Raw genomic sequence first — 22,280 nt, 5'->3', positions numbered from 1 at the left:
TTTCGCAACATAGAAGAGAAGACGTCTCTACGAACTGTTCCAATCTGCAGAATTAGTCAATATAATCCTGATCGACAACCAGCTTGTCAAAGGCATGACCAATCGCCGAAAGCAACACACTACGAATGCAACTCTATATCGGCAACTAAACCAGTCAACGAAGGCAACCCAATCATCGAGCCAGCCTCCGTGGCACGAGTGGTAGCGTCTCGGCCTTTCATCCGGAGATCCCGGTTTCGAATTCCAGTCAGGCATGGCATTTTCATATAACACGCTACAAATCATTTATCTCATTCTCTGAAGCAATACCTAATTACCTTAAATTATAGATACACTATAATATAAGGGATTAGAATTCTAATTGATAATGGAAGTACCAGGTCTTTTGAAATAATCTTTATTGAAGATGAATATTACAAAAAATATATAGGTATAGAGCTATTTTAAATGACCACAGCACATGGCACATTCAAAGAAACGTTTAGCACGTGGATACTAATATTAGGCAGAAAGAGAAACAAATACTACTTATTTGACTTTCATAAAGATTTTGACTTATTGTTAGCGCTAGATAACTTGAAGGAAATGAAAATTAATTTGTGTTTTTTAAATATTAAAGTAACATACAAAAATATTGTACGTTATTTTAATACGAGTAAAGTTACCAGAAAAAACAGCTGTAAAAAGTAAAACTGTGTATCAGATTGAAGCACGTACAGAACGTAACATTAAATTTCCTGTAGATAATATTAAAAATGGATAAGGAGTATTAGATTGTAAGAACATAGACGGCCTAGAAATTCCTCAGTGCAATGTCAATGTCAAAGATAATGAAGATTATTCTACGAGCTTATGAAGCTTATTCTAGTAGTATAGTTACGAATCCTACACTTTTAAATAGAAAAATATTACGTGAAACATCACAATATATAGAACCCCTAGACAATTATAAGTGTTTACCAGTGTACAATAATGATAATACCAATAAATGTAAAATGTAGCCAAATGTTAATAATAATAATAATAACAATAGTAATAATAATAAATAAATATCTTGGTTTCAAACAGACCCTCATCATAAACAATAAATCAAGAAAACAGCAGTTAGAGAAAGTATTCAGAGATAGACTCCGCAAAATCCTGGAGACAGAACTCAACGCAAAAAACAAAATCAAAGCCGTCAACTCTTGGTGTGTGCCAGTTTCCTCATACACATTTGGAGTTGTTCATTAGTTCCAAACAGATCTTGAAAACCTAAACATCTTGGTATGTACAACATTAACAAAATACAGGGTACATCACCTTAAATCTGCAGTAGAACGTTTGTATATCTCTCGTAAAGAAGGTGGTAGAGGCCTCCTCAACCTGTAGTCGCTTTTTAACAGAGAGATTGCATCAATGAAGAGATACTTTCTCTCCAGCTCTGAAAGATCGTCATTGCACAAAACAATAGTTACATCTGACAATTTCTACCCCAATATTATTACAACCATTGATAGGATTCAAGCATGAAAATCTTAGGCACTCCACGGTAGATTTCTCGATAAGGACGCATCTACGCGTTGGATAAAGGATGGGTCTCTATTTGGAGAAACTGAAGGGATTATCCGTGCCATCCAGGACCAGGTCAATGCTACAAAACAATTACAAAAGTTCATAGAAAATCAGGACATCACTGATGAGTGCAGAGTATGCCATCAATCATCTGAAACAATTGATCATTTGATAACTGGATGCTCCAACTTGACTAACACGGAATATCTGTATCGCTACGATCAAACAGTATACATTGTTCATCAGGCATTGACATTAAAATGAGGAGCACTACCCTTATTATGAATAAAAGGCCAAACCTACGTTGGAAAATGAGCATTATAGACTGTGTTATTATCTCAACATACATAGTGACAAATTTGTTGCTGCAAATAGGCCAGACATGGTTCTAAACAACATTAGAGAAAAACAGCTCTTCTCATTGATGTAACTCACCCATCAGTTCACAATATTAATAAGACTGAAACAGATAAAATAACCAAATACCACCCTCTGGTCAGTAGAATATAAAGGAATTTACAGATTGAACTCAATAGAAGTTATTCCCATTGTTATAACAGAAAACGGATTAATTAACAAAATATTGAAGAAGTACAGAGGAAAGGTTGGCCTGGATCCTAAAGTCATAATTCCAAAAGCCCAAAAAATCGGTAATTCTGGAGAACTGCAGGATTCTACGTGCTGTGTTAAATGCACCACAGCATTAAATGAGGTATTCCCCAATGGCTCCTCATATTGAAATTCTGGATGTGAATCTCCGAGACAAAAAATAAATATAAAAATATAGTAACGAATTTTAGAAACAGGATGCAAAATGTTATAGACAATGAAAGTAATGATGATAATGAAGACGATATTAAACGCAATAAGAAGAATATTAATGATAAATCGTCAAAAAATATGGGGTGGGTACGGGTGAGCGTGGGTGGGTGTAGTCTGGTGTGGATTGGTGAGGGTGGGTGCAGGTGTGTGTAGGTGGGTGTGTGTGTGTTTTTGTACAGACTGATGTGATGTTAAATTTCACAGCTAATGTAGAACATTTTTGAGTGATTACATCAGGGAGCTACAGTAGCGTCACGTCATGACCGGATTCGAGTCCTAGCCGACCAAGTTTTTTTCACTTCAAATAATTTTTTATATTTAATTCTAACTGACAGCTACACAACAGCTGTTCACCAGCGGTACCAACCTTTGAATTAATTATTACTAATTATATTCAAAGCGAATATATTACTCAAGTTGGTATCCCTGCGGAATTTCAAATATCCCCCTAAGGGAAAAGGGAAATTCCCACAGGGAAAAAGGGAAATTCCAAGATGGCCTACGGCGCCATACTGAAATTCAAGAATGCGGACTGGCCACCATCTTGGGGTTTGACGTCGTACTCCTATTTCTATACTACTTATATGTCGTCGAATATTACTGGTAAAAAATGTAATAAAAAACAGTTTATTACAATAAAATGAATTATGATAATAAGAAAAGAAACAGAGTTAATAATAATGAAATTTTACCAAGTAATACATGCGATATTTGGAAAAATAAAAGTCGTAATATTATAATTTAAATTTGGTTGCCAAAAACTACAAAAATTAAGAAAATTCTAATAATAATTTTAATATGATTAAGCAAATGTAGGTATTAGGTGTATCAAATATTAGGACCGCCCAGCAGAATTGGTAGAAGAGGAAGAAATAAAAAAATAAATAAATCTCGGATATAAAACTGGTAAGGAAATAAAATAATTACGTTTATGAAATAAAGAAATGATGGAACTTAAAATGGTCTTGAATCCGATACCGAGACACCGTTCACAAAATGAAAATAAATCTAAGTAAATGAATTTAAGAAAAATTACAATATAAAATAAATACGAAGGAAATGAAAGAATTTTTATGAATTCTTAGGATATATATTACAAAGAAAAATATATTAAGGGAAACTAATGATAATTATTGATTGTTATTAAATGATGTATACCTATTAAGGAAAATTATTAGTAGTTATTGAATTTTTAATTTCATTAAGTATTCAAGCTATTAGTTATTACTAAAATAATATGGATTAATGTTATGAAGAGTTTGTATGTATTAAAATAAAATAATTATTTGAATAAAATAAAAATAAAAGTTAAAGTAAACGTATAATAATTAACTTATGCACTATGAAATGAAATAATTTTATTTGTTGTTGTATTATGTTAACATTGTGTTAAAAGGATGAGTAAAAATATGTAAGAAAGAGATACATTTACCACTGTACAACTAAAATTATTGTCACATAAATTAGATAATAATACCAAGGCTATATTACAATTAAAAAAATATTTACAGTATATAATAAAATATAATGTTAGAATATAATTTTAGTACAAGAATTATAATCAGTAAAATATATACAAGTTACGTATTCTTCAGAATTATTTTAAATATATGTTTTATTACGAAGAGGTGCTATTATAAAGATTATTTGAAAATATTTGTTATATATTGTTAGTGAAGAAATATTATGTTTATTTTAAGATTAATTGTTGTATAAATAATTAATTTTTAAATGAAGAGAAATAATGTTATAATCGTAAATGACATTAAAAACGGTCGAGGTGAAGATTAAATAAAATAATAGGATATATTAAATACTTAAATTGAACCACATGTTATGAAAAATATTGTAATCTCTATCAAAATAACTAGTCTAAATAATTACATAAAGTAAAATAAAAATAATAATAATCAATGATAAAAATAATAATACTGAAGGTAAACATATATTATGAAATAGTGTACAAAAAGGAAAGAAGAAAAAAATCACCAATAATAGGTTTTTCAGAACCTATTTATTTATTAATAAGTAATAATAAAATTAGTTAAAAATAATCCAAGAAAAATTAAAATACAGAAGTTATCTGAAAATTCTAACACAAAAATAAATGTAGAAATACCCGAAAATAATTTTGTTGAAAACACTGATAAACGTAATTTTTTTTTCCTAACATGCGATACATCATTTTAATCTGTCTTTTAATGCTGAAAACGAATATGAGCTGAACAAATTTCTATCCCCTACAATTTTTGAAAAATTTTTAAATTTTAATTAAAGGATTTTTTTCATTTTTCTACGTACAGACAGAATTTTAAGCTTCTATACTGTATTTCGTTAGCTAATTTTTCTTGTTTATCTTTGGTAACATAATTTTTAAGCTATAAATAAACAATACTATAATCATATCATAGTGACATATTATAACAATATATCTAATACTGAAGAGTAAGCCTAGAAAAAAAATCACCATTAATTAAAAAAGCATATCATTTGTACTTTCAGTGTAAAATTGTTGATGAGAATAAGACGTGGGCTCCTCATATGATTGATTTTAATTTTGAATTATCTTCCAATAATCCACATATTATATCACAAGGTGAGTTTAATGATTGGGTTAGGGATTTACATTCATCAGAAAATCAAGCCGAATTGTTAAATTCAAAACTGCAAGCTTGGAATTTATTTCAAAAAAATACAAAAATTTTGGGCTTTCGAAGCGGACAAAAAGAACTTTCTCAGTAGTTTATTGATTTAAATAATTTTGTTTATTGCGCAAATATTGATAAGTTCATGTTGCACTTAGGACAAGTTCATAAACCTGAGGACTGGTGCCTTTTCATAGATAGAATCGTCCAAGTATAGTTTAAAAGTGGTGCTACTACATAACGGTAAGATACCAATCGGGCTTTGATACCAATTGCTGATGGTATTAATTTGAAAGAGACGTACAATGTGATGAAAGACGTTCTTGAAAAAAATAAATTATAAAAACATAGCTGGAACGTATGTGGGGACTTGAAAGCTATAGCTATTTTGTTAGGCATGTTAGACTAAGTACATGTGTTTTGTTTGCGAATGGGACAGCCGAGCTAGTGATAAACATTATGATACCAAATAGTGGAAGGAGACAACTTAACTGTAAATGGGAATAATACTATTCATGAACCCTTAGTTGAACCCAAAAAATATTTTTACCCCCTCTCCATATCAACCTAGGGCTAATGAAAAATGTTGTAAAAGCAATGAAGAAGGATAGTCCCGGATGTTTGTTCATCAGGCAGAAATTTTCGAATATAAGTGAAGGAAAAATTAAAAAAGGAATATTGTTGGTCTTCAAATTAGAGAGTTGGTCAAAGATGATTTATTTAATTCAATGTAAAATAATGCAGAAAGTGCAGCTTGGGCTTTATCTAAAGACGTTTGAAAAAGTTTTCTCAGCAAACAAAAACCGACCATTACTAAGATACTGTTCAACTTCTTACTTCAGACAGAACTATGGGATGTAATATGTCTTTGAAAATACATTTCGTCTACACAATCTGCTTCCCGTACAACTTAAGAGACGTAAGTGACGAACACGGTGAACGTTTCCACCAACACATTTCGGTGATGGAAAGCCGCTGTAAAAGGAAATTGAAATCTAATATGCTAGCCGATTGCTATTGGACATTAATTCGGGATGTGCCTGAGGCTATTTATAAAAGAAAAGCATCAGCAAAATCATTCTCAGTATGGCCATCCAAAATTATGAATTTTACAGATTTTTACTATATTTTTCCTTAAGTTTTTTTGAAGCGTAATTTATTTAAAACTATGGCTGATAGAAAAATAGTATTTACAGTACTGTAATATACGCAAAAAACCAATTCACGAAATCATATCGTACTTGGAGAAACATTAAATAAATCCTTTTTTGCCCATCAGTGAATATATTTAATTTTGTTAGAGAACATTTGATACCAAATGTAAAATACAATTTGTACTCTTAAGATGATTTTATTGAAGATTTACAGTTGTTATAGCCGATTATTGTAGAAATAGTCAACTACAATTAATTAAATGTAGTAGTAAATGATTAGATATTGTTAATAATGGTGAATTACAAGAAATATATAATAACTATGATGTAGGAAAAACAAATCATCGTGCAATATATTTAATGATTTAAATATAAAGGAATACCTAAAATAATTATTTAAATAATCGGATTTCTGTAAAGATATTCCAATACATAAGCTATTAAATGAAATTCAATATGAAATTATTCATTGAATTTCATGAATAATGAAACCACAGGATGTATATGTAAAATCCATCCAAATACAAAGCAAAAGAAAAATACATGTATTAAAGAAATTATCTCGATTAATAAAGAAAGAAAAACTGCTGATATTGAAGAAGACAATATAATACGAAAAATAAAATATTTCTGTGGAATATAAAACGATCTAGAAAATTTAAGAAAATTATACGAGAAAACCACTTTTAATATAGATACTAATCCTTACTTAAATCGTGTCACTGGTCCTTCCCATTCCTAAGAGCAAAACGCATATCATAATTTTAAATATTGTTATTTTAGAAATAAGTTGTTTTATAAAATACAATTTGGATAATATTTATGAGGTTATATTAAAGGGTTTTTTATGAACTTGCATTGAAATATCTAGTAGCGATGAATTATATGTTAATATCAGAGAGAGTTATGTAATAGACATTAGTAATAAGTGAAAACAAGAAACATTTTTAAACAAAGTAGAATGTTTGCCAAATAATAATAAAGTTAATATTGAAAAAAGTGATGATAATGAAATAATAAATAATTATGAAGTAAATGATTACACATTTTAGGAAAACGATGTACCTAATAAAATGTTTTAATACAGAGGAATAATTAATATGAAAATACATGTTTACTATGTGAATTATTTAAAATATTTTACAGTATGTTGAAAAATAAGATGTATTATGCATAATTAAAAGAAACATTACTATAATGATTATTTAAAACATTATATAATATTTATAAAGGAAAACGGATGTAATAATTATTATTAACAATGAATTTGAACCAGGCTAGATACATTAAATGATTTAAATGTTACTAATAATAAAATATATTATTAAATGAATTATTATTAAACGCTAGATTTAAACGAAACAAAAAAACTTTTTTTTCTAAAAAATTGAGAAAATATAATTATGAAATAGTAAAATAAATTTATTATAATATTTATTATGTGATATATTTATTATGTGATTTATTATATATATATATATATATATATATATATATAATATTACAATTACAATTTACAATTTATATAACCAAGTAACTGCATATTATTTGTAAAATATTAGTCGAAATACATAAATATAACTTTTTTTAAAAAAAAAGAGAATATCGTTGTGTTTGATCATAACTTACATGAATCTTATTAATAGCTGACACAAATTCTGGGATGTATATTTTTATAAAACTTGTATATTATTTTAATGAAATATTAACAATCTATTCCATTACTAAGGAAAAGAGCATTTTTACAAGTTAGTTTTTAAAAAGAAATAATAAAATAAATTGAACATACATACTCATACATCTGATAAAGCGATTCTAATACTTCATGGAATGTCTATTTTTATAAACTTGGTCGTTAATCAAAATTTATTTTATCGATGATGCAAAATGCTTCACGTGGATACTGCATGTACTCTTCGAGTAGATCTCTTTTTTTGTTTAAAAAATAATTCACACACAGTTACACATACACGTGCGTGCGCATATATATATATATATAATCTTACTTCTTTATGAAATCAGTATCGTAGATTACAACAAATTTTATTATTAAGACATTTTTTCCATATTTCCGTGTTAAGCAGGTTTACAAGAAACAAATTAAAAAGAAGTATTCCATGTATATTATTACAATTTATAAATCATATCAATACATATTTCTGAATGATATTGTTGTTCAAACAACAAAAATTAATTACATTATTAAAGTAAATCATGGAGTGGCGAAAATAAGGTAAGTCAGATGGTAATTGATGGAGATCATACCGACCAAAATAAGATATGAAGAATGGGGGACGCTAACTTAGCCAAGAAGGCAGCTTTATATAAACTGTTACATATGTTACGGAAGAATTTTTAAGATCGGTTAATAAATATAAACAATAAAGGTGTCATGACTTAAGATTAGAGATTTAAGGCAGATTTTTAAAAGGATCCTGAACACACATATTTAATTCGTCTTTCTTTAAAATAAAAATTAATGAGCTACATATTATGATGTCCAGGTAATTAATTTATTCTCCAGGAAAAATTAGAGACAATTATTTCTGTAGGTTTTACAAGAAAATAAGTGAAATTGTAGAATGTACTGTGTACTATCATTGTGATGTCAAAGATAAACTTTTTCTATTTTTTATACATATAATTAAACTTTCTACATTAGCATAGTTACTAATAATTTATTTTTTAATCTACGTAATATTATTTTCGACATATATACGAGGGTAAGTCAATTATGATCCGCAATGTAGTTTTTTGAAAAAAAGTTGATAAATAAAAATAAGAATAATGATAACATTTATTTACAAAGAATCTTTCACAAAAAAATAGTAATAAGAATACTTTAAAAGGATTTTACAAAAAACATATAAATTGATAAACCAATTACTAATAAGAATATAATTAAAATAAAAAAAGTCGCAATACATAAATTAATTTCATGTAGGTAATCTTTAATTGAATAAATATTAGGGTAAGTCAGTTATTATCCGCAATTTAGTTATAAATTTTATTGCAATACAAATAGGAAACCTGTATGTACATTATTTTTCAACGCACTTCAACGCACTTAGTCCATCGTTGCACAAGCTTCCTGATGCCCTCATAAAACGAGGTTTTTGGTTGAGCTGCGAGCCAGGAATGCACCGCTTCTTTCACTGTATCGTCCGAGGTAAATCGACGGCCCCTTAATGCTTCTTTGAGTGAACCAAAAAAAGTGGTGGTCAGAATGGGTAAGATCAGGACTATACGGAGAATGACTACTACTTCAAAGTTGAGTTTCTGGAGCGTTTCAGCAGTGCGGGCAGCAGTATGTGGACGGGCATTGTCGTGCAACAACTCAACACCTTTCAACAGCAGTCATCGGCGATTGGTTTGAATTGCAGGCTTCAGCTTGGCAGTAATCATCTCACTGTAACGCGCACTGTTTATTGTCGAGCTCCTTTTCTCATAATATTTCAGTACTAGGCCATGTGGTCCCAAAAATCCATAAGCGTCAGTTTACCTGCGGACGGTTGGGTCTTGAACTTTTTTTTTGCAGGGCGAATTTGAATGTTTCCATTCCATACTCTGCTGTTTACTCTCCGGCTCGTAATGATGGATCCACGTTTCGTCACCAGAGGTGAATCTGTCTAAGAAGATGTCCCGTTCGTTACCATAGCGATCCAAATGTTTCTGGCAGATGTCCAAGCGCGTTTATTTATGCGACTGTGTGAGTTGTTTTGGGATCTTGGACATCTTGCACAGACTTTATGAAACCCAAGTCTGTTGTGGATGATTTCGTAGGCAGAATCGTGACTAATTTGCAGACGATGTGCCACTTCATCGATAGTTACTCCTCTGAGTAAGAAAACCATGTCATGTGCACGCTCAATATTTTCCTCATTTGCGGCGGTAAACTGTCGTGCGGCTCCTTCGTCGTGTGTAACACTTGTGCGACCGGTTTTGAATCTTTCAATCAATGAATTTCGGCTCCTGATACTCCTTCCGACCACAAAAAATGGATCACTGAACGTTGCTCTTCTTTGATGCAAACAGAAAGCGGAGCAGCCATGGTTAACGGCAGGGCAGTCATAATGGAAATAACCTAGCAGCATCAAACCTGCACAGATATAAATTAAACCACGTATGCATTATCTACGCAACACATTACTACCAACATAAACAAAAATATAACTAAATTTCGGATGATAATTGACTTACCCTCTTACATTTTTAGTTTGTTTTTACAAATGTGTTTTTATTTTCTATTCTTTTAATGTATTTGAAGGAGAAAAACATAGGTGAGTTAAATAATTTTTTATCAAAGAATAATAATTTCAATAAAAATATTGCGTTCTTATAATATCAAACTGTTCTAATTTTACCGGCTACAATTATTCACTTACAGTATTTGAATGCAGCCTGATTGTCTCCTTTGCGATTCAGTTGGAGAAATTTCCCTCAAGGGAGATGCTATAATCTCATCATTGACAGAGTGACAGTATCAATAAGTATCTAAAATACGATTTGTCATTATCCAGCTAACGATAAATTGAGACAGAATACATAAAAGACCCAGGAGTATATTATTTTATTTATTAATGAAAATGCTAATATTTTAATACTTAAAATAGAATTATTTCATGACTTCTGAATGTAAAGGCATAAATTTTTTTTTATTTACATTGAAATAAATAGTGATGTTTAAAAAGCTTATAAGAATTGTTTTATGCTGATTTCTAATATCATGCATTTCTAAATATTTTAAGAAAATAATGCGTTTAAGTATAGTTTGCATTAACAAGGAGTCAGCAGAATTTTACTTATGTAATCAATTTCTCTAAATCTCATATATATTTCTTAACTTACAAAAATTTTCAACCTCTCACATCTTACATCATCTCTGCAATCGTCAAAAAAGCCAGTAGCCACACGACCACGTAAAGATATGATTGAAAAAAAAATTATTTTTAATAAAGAATGTTTATTTAACTCAATAATAATTAACTATTACTGAATTAGCAATTTATACAATTTGTTGAGGAAATGAGTTTTATTATTATTTCATTTACATAAACTTGAAATATACTGTTGTCTTTGTTTTCATGATTTCAAACTTTTTGAGATAGGTTGAATTAGATTTTCTTTTGCAATATTGACTCTGTTGTCAGTTATATCCTAAGATGAAAATAAACTAAATGCTTCACATTTCATCAGAATAATGGTTAGGCTTTGTTTAACTGTGTTTAATTTCATCTAATGGTTGAATTTATTTCACTAAATCTTTGCTATTTGCTAATGAAATAGGATTAATCTTTTATGTAAACAATTACGATTGAAGTTTGTAATGAAATGCCGGGAATAATGGAGAAAGCATTTGTGCTTTATCATTAATGTAATACTAAATATTAACTGAAGAAGTGAAGAAAGATGAGAGCTGTTCAGGTTCACTGAAAAACTTTCTTTGAAGTGTTTCTATAAAGATTCAAACCAAATTCTCTCATTTGTTTTGAAAAGCGATGTGAAAGTTTCAGTAATCTTCATGCTCTTAAATCCCTCAGTAAGTTTAAGGTTGTGCTTACAACCCTGGAGCAAAACGTTATGCTAATTCTGAATCGCTTCTAAAGTTGTGTACAACTTGAGGACAGTTCGTCGGTTAAACATGTTGTTTACATTATTGTCACTACAGGCAAATTTTACCAAATGTTTGCTTACAGAGTGGAGTCTTGAAACAAAATTTGCATCTTTTCTGGTTTACTAGATATTAAGTACCCAATTACAGTACTTTCTTACTTTCTAAAATTTTGCAGAAAAATAAAAATTACAATGATGAACGTCGAGTTTGTGTTATGATCACTAGATTGTTTTGTTTTAATATCTTAACAAATATACCATTATAAATACTGAAGTTATACTTTCATAATCATGAAATAAAAAAATTATGTGGGCAAAAATGTTTAAATATTTATAATTATTTTTCTCATTGATAAATTTAATTCGTTACAAGTGATAAAATTTAAAAAAATGTTAAAAATCCACGAAGCGTTTTGAAGAAATATACCTACTGCACCGTCCCCTGAATTCTTTTAATCGTAAACCTGATCTATGAATCTGCTTTGAGGGTATACCTATGTACTACAAAAAACCGCATCAAAATCGGTTCAGCCGTCTTAGAAAAAAACATCTACTGCAGTGCCCGTGGTGGACTCTAACCGTAAAACATGTCTAAGGAACTGCTCTGAAGTGATAACTACGTAATGAAAAACCTGCATCAAAATCGGTCCAGTAGTTTTTAAAGAAAATGAGTCAAACACACATACAAAAAACCTCTTACTCCAAACGCGTATACCGTTTCCGTTCCTTCGTGGGTAAACAAAGGGGTGATATGGTTTCAACCACTTCTACATGAAAAGAAATACATAATAAAAAAAGAAGTAAATAAGAAAAATAATTTTCGGGACTTCTAGTTTAAATTTCTATAACTAATAAAATAAGTTTTAACCCCCCATTCTTGTTGGACTATGGATAAAACTCATCATCGTAAATCAGCTGATTTCAAAGTTGACAGTTCTAAGGTTCAAATCCCAATAAAGGTACTTTCTTTTATTCAGATTTGAATACTAGATGGTGGATAGTGTTGTTCTTTGGTGGCTGAATTTCAATTAACCACACGTCTCAGGAGTGGTCGGTCTCAGTATGTTCATGGCTACACGATTACGGCCGGTACATTTACACAGATATTGATGAATCGTTAATGATTATAATTGCTGATGCGACTATAAATAAATATATATATAAAAAATAAGTAAAATTTTTTATTTGAAACAAACAATATTTTTTACAATTTTTATAAAAAAATATTTTTAACATTAAGAAAAGGAAGAACTAATTTATTAACTAAAATTGTAATTAACAATCATGTTTCTATTCTTAAGTTTTCATGGATAAGATTATGTAATTTATTAATAAATAAGAAGATTCCCTGACTTTTACATTTTTATTTCTATTTTAACGCACATTAATACTGCATATACTTAATACTGCAAATACGTATTTGTTTTTCAGTGATAATTATCATTTTTTTATTTAATCTTTTGTAAACCTAGGAGAAAACTACCTGACAATCGAGTGTTTAGTACATTACAAGTGACAGAAAACAAGTTTCCGTCTTGTTATTATATTCGATAACGATTATATTTTATACTGCTAACTGAAAAATATTCCTTAAAATTTATCTAATTTATTTATTTATTTTTATGTTATTATATTGACAGTATGTTTTTATAAATTATAAATTTATAAATTACACAGACTAGCAAAATTTAAGCTCCTGAACGCTTCTTTAAAATTTATATTTAATATATTGTTTTTAAAATCCAGAACCCAAATATGACCATATTTTTTTTTCACACTATATGAAATTTTTTTCTTAATCTCAAAAGTTATTTTGATTGCATGTACGAAAATTACGATTTCAAGGGAATGTAAACTTCATTAAACACGTATATCATTTTTTAATTTATTTTTTATTAAAATTATTTATTGGAAAATATTATTGTCTATAATATTTTACAACTGTTTATCTTAATTGGAAATTCTATAAATGCCTTTTTCGTTTATTTTTTAAACTCCATTTGATGCTTTGTTTCTTGTGTGACGAACCTTGTTTATCACGATGTTGTTTTCAACAATATGTAACATAATGATATACCATCTTTGGTGACGTAATTCCTTTTCTAATATTATTTGAAAGCCTTGTTCTTCAATCATTACCTCAAAACTTTTTGAGAAGACTAAGTGGGTGTATAAAAATTGAATTTTGATTCTCATAGACCATTCCAACATTTTGAATACTTCCAGCATCTTTTCATTAATCTTTCTTACACTGATGTCACCTAAGAATTATTAAATAAAATCCTTAAAAGTAATCCAAGCATCGTTTTTAACATCATTCATTATAGTCTGATAGTTTGCACTTGTCAAATGTCTTTGTATATATGTCATAAAAAGATATGCGTTTTTTCAACTTTACTTCTAAAAGATGAGAGAAGTTCAGGGATAGGTACTGAATGCAATTTTATTCGTTAAATAAGACTTTAAAAAATAATAAGTCTTTAACAAATTGCTTCATGAGATCTAGTTTTATTTGAAGTGGAGACAAAAGTATTTTTTATTTAATTTATAAGGCTTTGATTTAAAATATTCTTGTTTCCTGTTTCAATAAATTTTCTAGTAAAGCAAATTTTTGTACTATGTGTTTATATCTTGCTCTGTTGTCTCATTTACATACGAAGCATATGTACTTATTACATTGACCTTGTAAATGTAGACTCATAATCGGGTATTATAGGGTTTCTACAAACTATCCAATTAAATTCTTTGTACTCTATTTTGGTAAGTACCAGTTCTAAATTAATATAATTCATATTAGTTGTGCAAACAAACAAAAACAAAAAAGCAAACATTTCTTCCTATTACGCAGAAGAAGAGTTTTGAGACTTATTTAAAAGGAGTAAAAAGAAAGTCTTTATTCACTTTCTTTGTTCTTAGTGGTAAAAAAAAAAACAGGAATATTGACTGCATTATACCTAATCTCTTCCTGTGAAAAGTAGGAAGTAAATTATTATTTTCTTTCTGTATGAATAAATACTCCTCCGTCCTTAAGTTGTTTAACCTTAATTTGCAAACCAAAGATTCAGAAGAATAATTGAGATTTCTTTAATTTTTTATTAGGTCGTTAATTAGGGTTAAGTGAAAAACTGAGGACCTCCATTATCTTCATTAATATGAAATTCCTGATGGTTATCTTTTTTATCATTATATGAATTAAAAACATTAGAACGTTCTTCTAATATTTCAGTTGGAGGTGTCACTGGAAGTTCTGAACTTTGTAGGACAGGTCTTTTTAGGAAGTAGTTTTCTTATTTTTTGAATTGTAGCTTTTACCATCACAAAAGCAAAAATATCAGTTATATATAAATTATTAGCTTATTTCAAATCATTACGGCATTGAGTTTCTTTTAGTTTCAACCATTTCCTTACATCCTCCAAGCAAACAAAACTAACTTTGGATGAAGCCTATTGAAGGCCCTCCCTTTTGCATAGAACAGTACACTCGTATTAGCATTGAAATAATCCGTAAGAATATATGTTCCTATGTAAATATGGATATATGTTGACCTGTGTTTTGCTTGATATAACCAAACTAGATAGACCAATTTGGTGCACTGAATTTCTATCAGTTATTTATTAGATTTAAATTGATCCGACGGGCTGGGAGATAAGGAGGTTATTTATTTCAAATCTAAAAATTTTACTAAAACATTACATAAATCTTTAACGTGACTTAACATCTTTTGTGAATCTAACATACTTTCTGATAGCGATCTAACTCTCACACAGAAGTTAGAGTAAAAGCAGAAGTTCAATAAGAAATAAGGGCGAAAGCCTCTTTTTTTATCGTTTCTATATTGAAAACACATTTTTTACTAATTAGATGAATGCATTACATTAATAAGTCATTTTGGTTATGTGGTTAGGAAAATTCATTCAGGTGATTTGGATAATAATTCATTTTTTCTTGTTTTTTTTATCATATTTCGTTTAGTTTTATACCTTCGGGTTTAATTAACTGATTCTTACGAAATTTTGTATAATGACTTCTGAGTATGGGTCATTGATGTTAATTAAATTTGGTTACAATTGTTCAACGGTGTGAAGAAAGATTCACTCTAAGGGTAGAACAATTTTTCATATAATTAATTACTTGCATATTTACATAGTTTAATATTCCCCTTAACTTTCAACCCGAGTCCAATACGTTCCTCTTTTGAGCAAGAAGCCGGCTTCCCCTCTTTGCCAAATTTGTTTTTGGTGTCATTAATTATTTTTTGTATTTTAATGCTGTATACAATATTATAAACGTTTTCTAAGGTAAAAAGATAAAATATTGGTAAAATTTTCTAAGGTAACCAGAGTAAAATATTGATGGTGAAGTAGATCTGTATATTATATGTAGACGCTTTGATAGATTGGAAATAGGTTATGATATTAAGTGGATTATTATGAGTGGAGAGGAGACCTAGCTTAGAAACGGAAATTCTCCTCTTCAACACCACATAAATGAATCACAATAGCCATTTTAAAACAGACAAATTTATAAAAGGATTGTAAAATTATATCGTACCGCCCATTAACGAGGAATAGCCATGCAACATTTTATAAAATCACTAAACTAGTTTGTTAATAAATGTGAAACAAACGGAGGAAATTAAAAAATAAGTTAAAACAGGACTTTCAACTGTGTAATATAAGTCGGTCCCCACTTTCATTCCTTTTGCCCAGCCCGTATTTATCCACTATATTTCCTTCCTTGCCTTTTCCAATGCTTGCATTCCAATCTCCAACTATTACTAAATTTTCATCTCCTTTTACGTGTTTAATTGCTTCATCAATCTCTTCGTATACACACTCTACCTCATCATCATCATGGGCGCTTGTAGGCATATAGACGTTAACAATCGTTGTCGGTTTAGGTTTTGATTTTATCCTTATTACATATATTAATATAATAAAATTATTTTTGCACGCAATTGATAACTGTACCAAATTTTAGAACAATATAACTGTTGGTTTTCTGAGTGGTTCCTTCGTTATAAGTTGATACTTTCTTATAATTTTTATTATTACAATGTTTTTAATCCTGATTATAATGTTTTGACAATTTTATAAATGTTTTTAGTTATAATTATATGAAAGTATAAGTTGACAACTTGAAATTTTGCAAGATTTTTTTCTTTTTAATAGTGTTTAAAAATTCTATTTTAATTGAATAAATTTTTATTAATTCAGATGCTATTTGAAAATAATGAGAAATATTTAATTTATATATATTTTTTCTGTTCGTAACGTTCTTAGTTATTTTATCAACTGGAGCTATTTTTAAGATCTAAAATAAATTAATTCTGCTAACAACTACACCATCATCATTCACGTACAACCATTTGTCTTTAAATCATGTAATTATCAAAGTGAAGTTGTTGGTTACCGTTAAGAGTGTTCGGTGACTTGTAATCGGAAAACAATTATTTCTAACCTTACACTCAATTTGTTAAAGGATGCATGTTCTACACTCTACCGACAATAGTCGTAACGCGAACTCTGCTCATTTATGTTATTTTCGAAGGATATTGAACCGTTAGAATTATCTAGAAGATTGTTCCTAAGTGCTACTTCTTGTTCTCTAGACAAAGCATTCCAATCTCTTTGCGATTGCCAAGCTACTTAGAGCAGAGCATTAAATGCCTATTGAAAATACTAATCTTCTATAAGAGAAAGGTAATTCGGTTATACATTTAGATGCTGTGAAAATGCTTAATTCTCTCTAAATTAAGCAATCACAAGTGCAGGAATCAGTACCTGAGTAATCTGCTTTAGAGAGAATAACGTGTGTTGTTTTACTAACGGTGAGGAATTTACACGTAACTCAATTACAATTTATTTACTTTCAATGATTTAACAGTATAACTTAATTATTATTACCAACGAAATACAGGTTAATTTGTTTATAGAAAGGTATATAATATTATTATCACTTTTTAATTCATTATTCTCTATATGTCTTTAATATTACTAATTTTATTACCTTTATGTCTGAATGTATTTACATTTATTTCAAACTTATATTCATGTTACGGTTAAATAAGTTGCATATACGCATACATAAAAAAACAGATGTAAACAGGATTCTATGTCCAACCTACTGTGGTTATCAATATTATACAAATTTCGAAGAACTTTAAATCCAAGTCATCTTCCACTTTTTTGAATTTATTTTTCACAACTTCTACTTCTGGAGAATATCAGAGGATAATTTTATTATAGTTTTCGTTCTTTGTGACAGGAAGTTGAATAGCTAACTTTAAAATCCATAATGTTTGGGGATCTTTTTTGATGAATGTGGGAAATAACAACTAAATTCTAATATTTCATTTCAATGGAGAGGGAAGCCCATATCTCACTTTACTGATGAAAATTTCATCTGCATCAGGTTTTGCTTTACAGAGATATTTGTATTCATATGTGTAGTTTCCTAAAAACACAAATACCTTATTTCTTATACATTTTTTAAATTTTAAGAAAGAACTAATAAAGAATTTCTTAATAAAATCAATTCAAAACCTACTTTTACTTCATAAGATCTTTTTCCGGTTCATTAAACCTCTCTTCTAGCCACTAAAGAAATTAAGGATTAAATTGAATGTTGATCAAAATTTGTTCTAGTTTTATCTATAGAACATGATTTTCGAAGGACAGTTTAAGCTACAAAAATTAATAAACGAGTAACAAACATTAATCTGTTTTTTATTCGTAGCATTCAATAAAATATCATTATCTGAATTTCACTTTTTATTGTAGTCTGTCTTAATTACAGAATCTTCCCCCATGAAAATAAACTTTGCGATATTAAGTAACAAGTACATGTAGATTATGAAAAATAATGAACACATTTTTCATTGCATGTATATTAAACATCGAAAGAAATTATTAAACTATCTTTCAAATGCCTTCTTTTATGAAAATTCATTACTATTTCATATAAATTCTAAAAATCTGGATATTTAATTTTATGCGGAAAAACATAAAACGCACGCGCGTTTGTATGGTTAGGTGTGGCTGTGTGTGTGCGCGCGTGTTCGCGCATTCACGTATGTAGAAATCCAATGGTGAAGAGTTATTAAGTTTGGTTTCATTTTTAATTCATGAGTAGACACTACAAAAATTAAGATATGTACACTAAATTAATATTTTTTGGTGGTTGCTTTAATTCAGTTGAAAAAGTTTTAAAAGATTTATTAATTTGTTTTTAAATGTATTTGTGATTTATCCGTACTTTCTTTGCCACATTAACATCCTTTGTTAAATACACGATTCTTTAAATTTCATTTATTAATTAATACCTTCATATTTTATTACATTTTTGTTTTATATCCGTTTACAACGAAGTACCTAATGGGTTTTTATGTAAACCTTTTTTTTCGGCGTGGTAATTAAATTTAGAAATTCTTATGACTTGAGTCAGTAAAACACTTAGAAAATTAAGTCATACAGTAGAAATAAAATATGTCACCTTAAGAGTGTTAGGATTCATTGATGTAGGAAGAGGTGTGATTAGCAAGTTATGAGTGAATGGATAATGATCCGTCTAATAAAATTATGAATAAATTTTTGAAGCATTAAAATCAAAACAAAATATGCTCACACATTTATTATTTACTTAGCCTGCATGATTTTAAGTGAATTGCATTATTACAGAAAAATATGTGGTAAAAGTGTTTTCAGTTGCCTTCTGTTCTGAGTCGAATATGCTTATTTCCTCCGAATTGAGATGAAATAATGGAACTCTTCCTTATTTAAAATAAAGAGACTGAGTGTATATGTTTTTTCATTATTTAGCAAATATAAATCTGACTTTTGCAGCTTTTTACCTCGGTTATCAAACACAAGACTCTTGAGTGCATCTATAAAAAAGATTTTTATTGTAGAATAAAGCAAGTGCACATTCTATGTACTATGTATGATATAGAAAATAAATTATATAATTGTTTCAAATCGAATGATAGACATTTAAAAATAAAAATTAATTTTTTTCCAATATTGTATTTTTGTTTTTTATGTTTAACAATAATTTTCCATAGTAATTGTAAAATAATTTCCGGAAGAAAGAAAACTATTTAAGGAATGCAATCCCGTTTAATTATGTCCTCTTTTAATTTTAATATTCTAAAATTAGTATAAATATTTAAACCATTTTTCAGTCTTCTTAATTTTTTTAATGTGTTTTTTTCTTATGTATAAACAATTAATTTCCTCTATTTCTAGTATTCTTTTTTTTTGTATTAGTACTATTGTTTATCATCAGATGTTAATTCCAGGTAATAAAAGTGCAGATTCCGCTGCTAATGAGGCTTGTAATCAACCTCCCTTCACCCCTGGTGTTGCTACATCTGACTTTATTAATTATGTAAATCAGTTTTTTCGAGCAAAGTGGCAAGGTGATTAGACGGCCACCGTTGATAATAAACTCCGACACATTAAAGATTCTGTGTTGGCATGGGACTCCTCATATAGAAAATCTTTTTTTTTGTGAGGAAGTGGTCCTCTGTCGATTGCGATTAGGCCATACTAGAGTCACACACGAGTACCTGGTATCAGCAGAACACGCACTACTATGTGCACGATCCAATTGCCGCATGACTGTACACCACATACTTGTGGATTGCGTTATGCGGCTTTTCGTCGTAAATTTAGATTGCCCAGAAATATCCGTCAATTTTTTGGCAATGATAACGAAGTTTTAAACCGGATGTTTCTGTTTTTGCATCGTGCTGGTCTTATATCTAAAATTTTATATTGTGGCGTATAGTTTTTGTTTTGGTAAAGGTTTTGGTATGTCTGTTTTATTTTTTATTTTTATGTTTCTGTGTTTGTTTTTTTTAATTTTTTATCCGAGAAGGAGATCTTTACACCCCTGTCGGGTATTGTGAAATTCTATATTTATGTAAGTTTTATAATGTTTTTATTTTTCTTTTAAACAATTTTATCGTGTTTTAAAATTCTGACTGTGATATTAGTTATAAGTCCTTAGTGATATTAGATAATTTTTTAGTGATATTAGTTTTAAGTTTTATTTCATTTTTAATTTTTTGTTTTTATATTAGGTATATTTTTCATGTAATTTATAATTTTTTAGTTTAGTTATACTTTTTATTTTAGTTCTTAGTCTTTCTGTTATCCGAGAAGAGGCCCTTACACCCCCTTTTGGAGTTTGTAAAGCTTGATTTTTTGTTGAATTTTATACGTTTTTATTTTTGTTTTATTTTACGTTTATTTTAATTCTTTATGAAAGCTTTTATTCCGTGCGATGATAACACGAAAGCGTTTTTCGCCCTCAAAAAAAAAATCATCAGATGTTATGAAATTGTTTTATTATTGAAGTTTAGTGAAAGGGTAAAGGTTCGCAGATTTTCACGGAGAATTGGTACTCTAGTTACTTATCTTAATTTCCTCTATGTATACAAATTATTGAAATATTTTTATGTTTATCTAATTATTTCATTTAGTATTTCTTACTGAATTTAAATGAAAGAAATTTTCTATCGAAATACATGAAAATGTATAATAAATCTAAACAACTTCATTCTTATGAAGCTCATTTTGTGTTAAAGTAAACAAGATTGGATTGACCTGCATTTGCAAACACTAGGTGACGAAAAGTATTCTCATTGATTTTTTTAATTCAAATTTTTTACTACCTTATTCCTGAATGTCAGCTTCAAATCACAAAAGCTGATAGTGGTATTGAAACTGCTCTATCCAAATGCTAGATTGTCTGACACCATAACCCCTAAAATTCACTAATCAGTAAAGAAATATCTTTACGATTGCTTCTCTTAATGCACAGAGAAAGTAGTCAAAAATGTTTAGTTCTTACCTTCTAATACAAACGACAGTGACAAGTAGCACTAACGTTTATATTAATACACTCACTACGAGTGCAGTTAAGTACAATTTATCATTGACTAATGTGCTGTTAAGAAGGGTAGTTGCGTAAGGTTTATATTGTATATTTATAGCTTGGTTTTGAAGTTTTGTGACAGTTTCTTGAAATAGTGCTTGAAGGAGTGAAATTGATGCATAATATTTTATAAAACTTAGGAATAGATCTGAATAATATTTAAATTATGAGGTAAAGAAAAAAGAAGGAAATTCTTCTCGAAGAATGAAAGAATGACTCATAACTTTTGATATAAAGTTTGTTACAAAATACTTCCGTATTCCGTTTTCTTTTATTTAATTAGAATTAAGGTAACTTTAACTTGGAATGACTTTAAGGTTAAAATCACATAAATTAATTTAGGGCAAACATCCTAATTTAAACATCCTGCCTCTTTTTTAAAAACTCTCCATACTTAAAACATTTCTACTTTAATAAAACCATGAAGATGAATTACTCAAAGTACATAATCAACAGTTCAGTACCGATAGTGCATAAACATATCACTAAGGAACAACTATCAAAACAATATTCAGTAATTGCATCGTAGATGAATTTTATATGAGTACT

The sequence above is a fragment of the Lycorma delicatula genome, chromosome 1 (genome assembly GCF_047948215.1).
Source record: "Lycorma delicatula isolate Av1 chromosome 1, ASM4794821v1, whole genome shotgun sequence".
NCBI classification, from domain to species: domain Eukaryota; kingdom Metazoa; phylum Arthropoda; class Insecta; order Hemiptera; family Fulgoridae; genus Lycorma; species Lycorma delicatula.
This window is presented reverse-complemented; position numbering follows the sequence as displayed.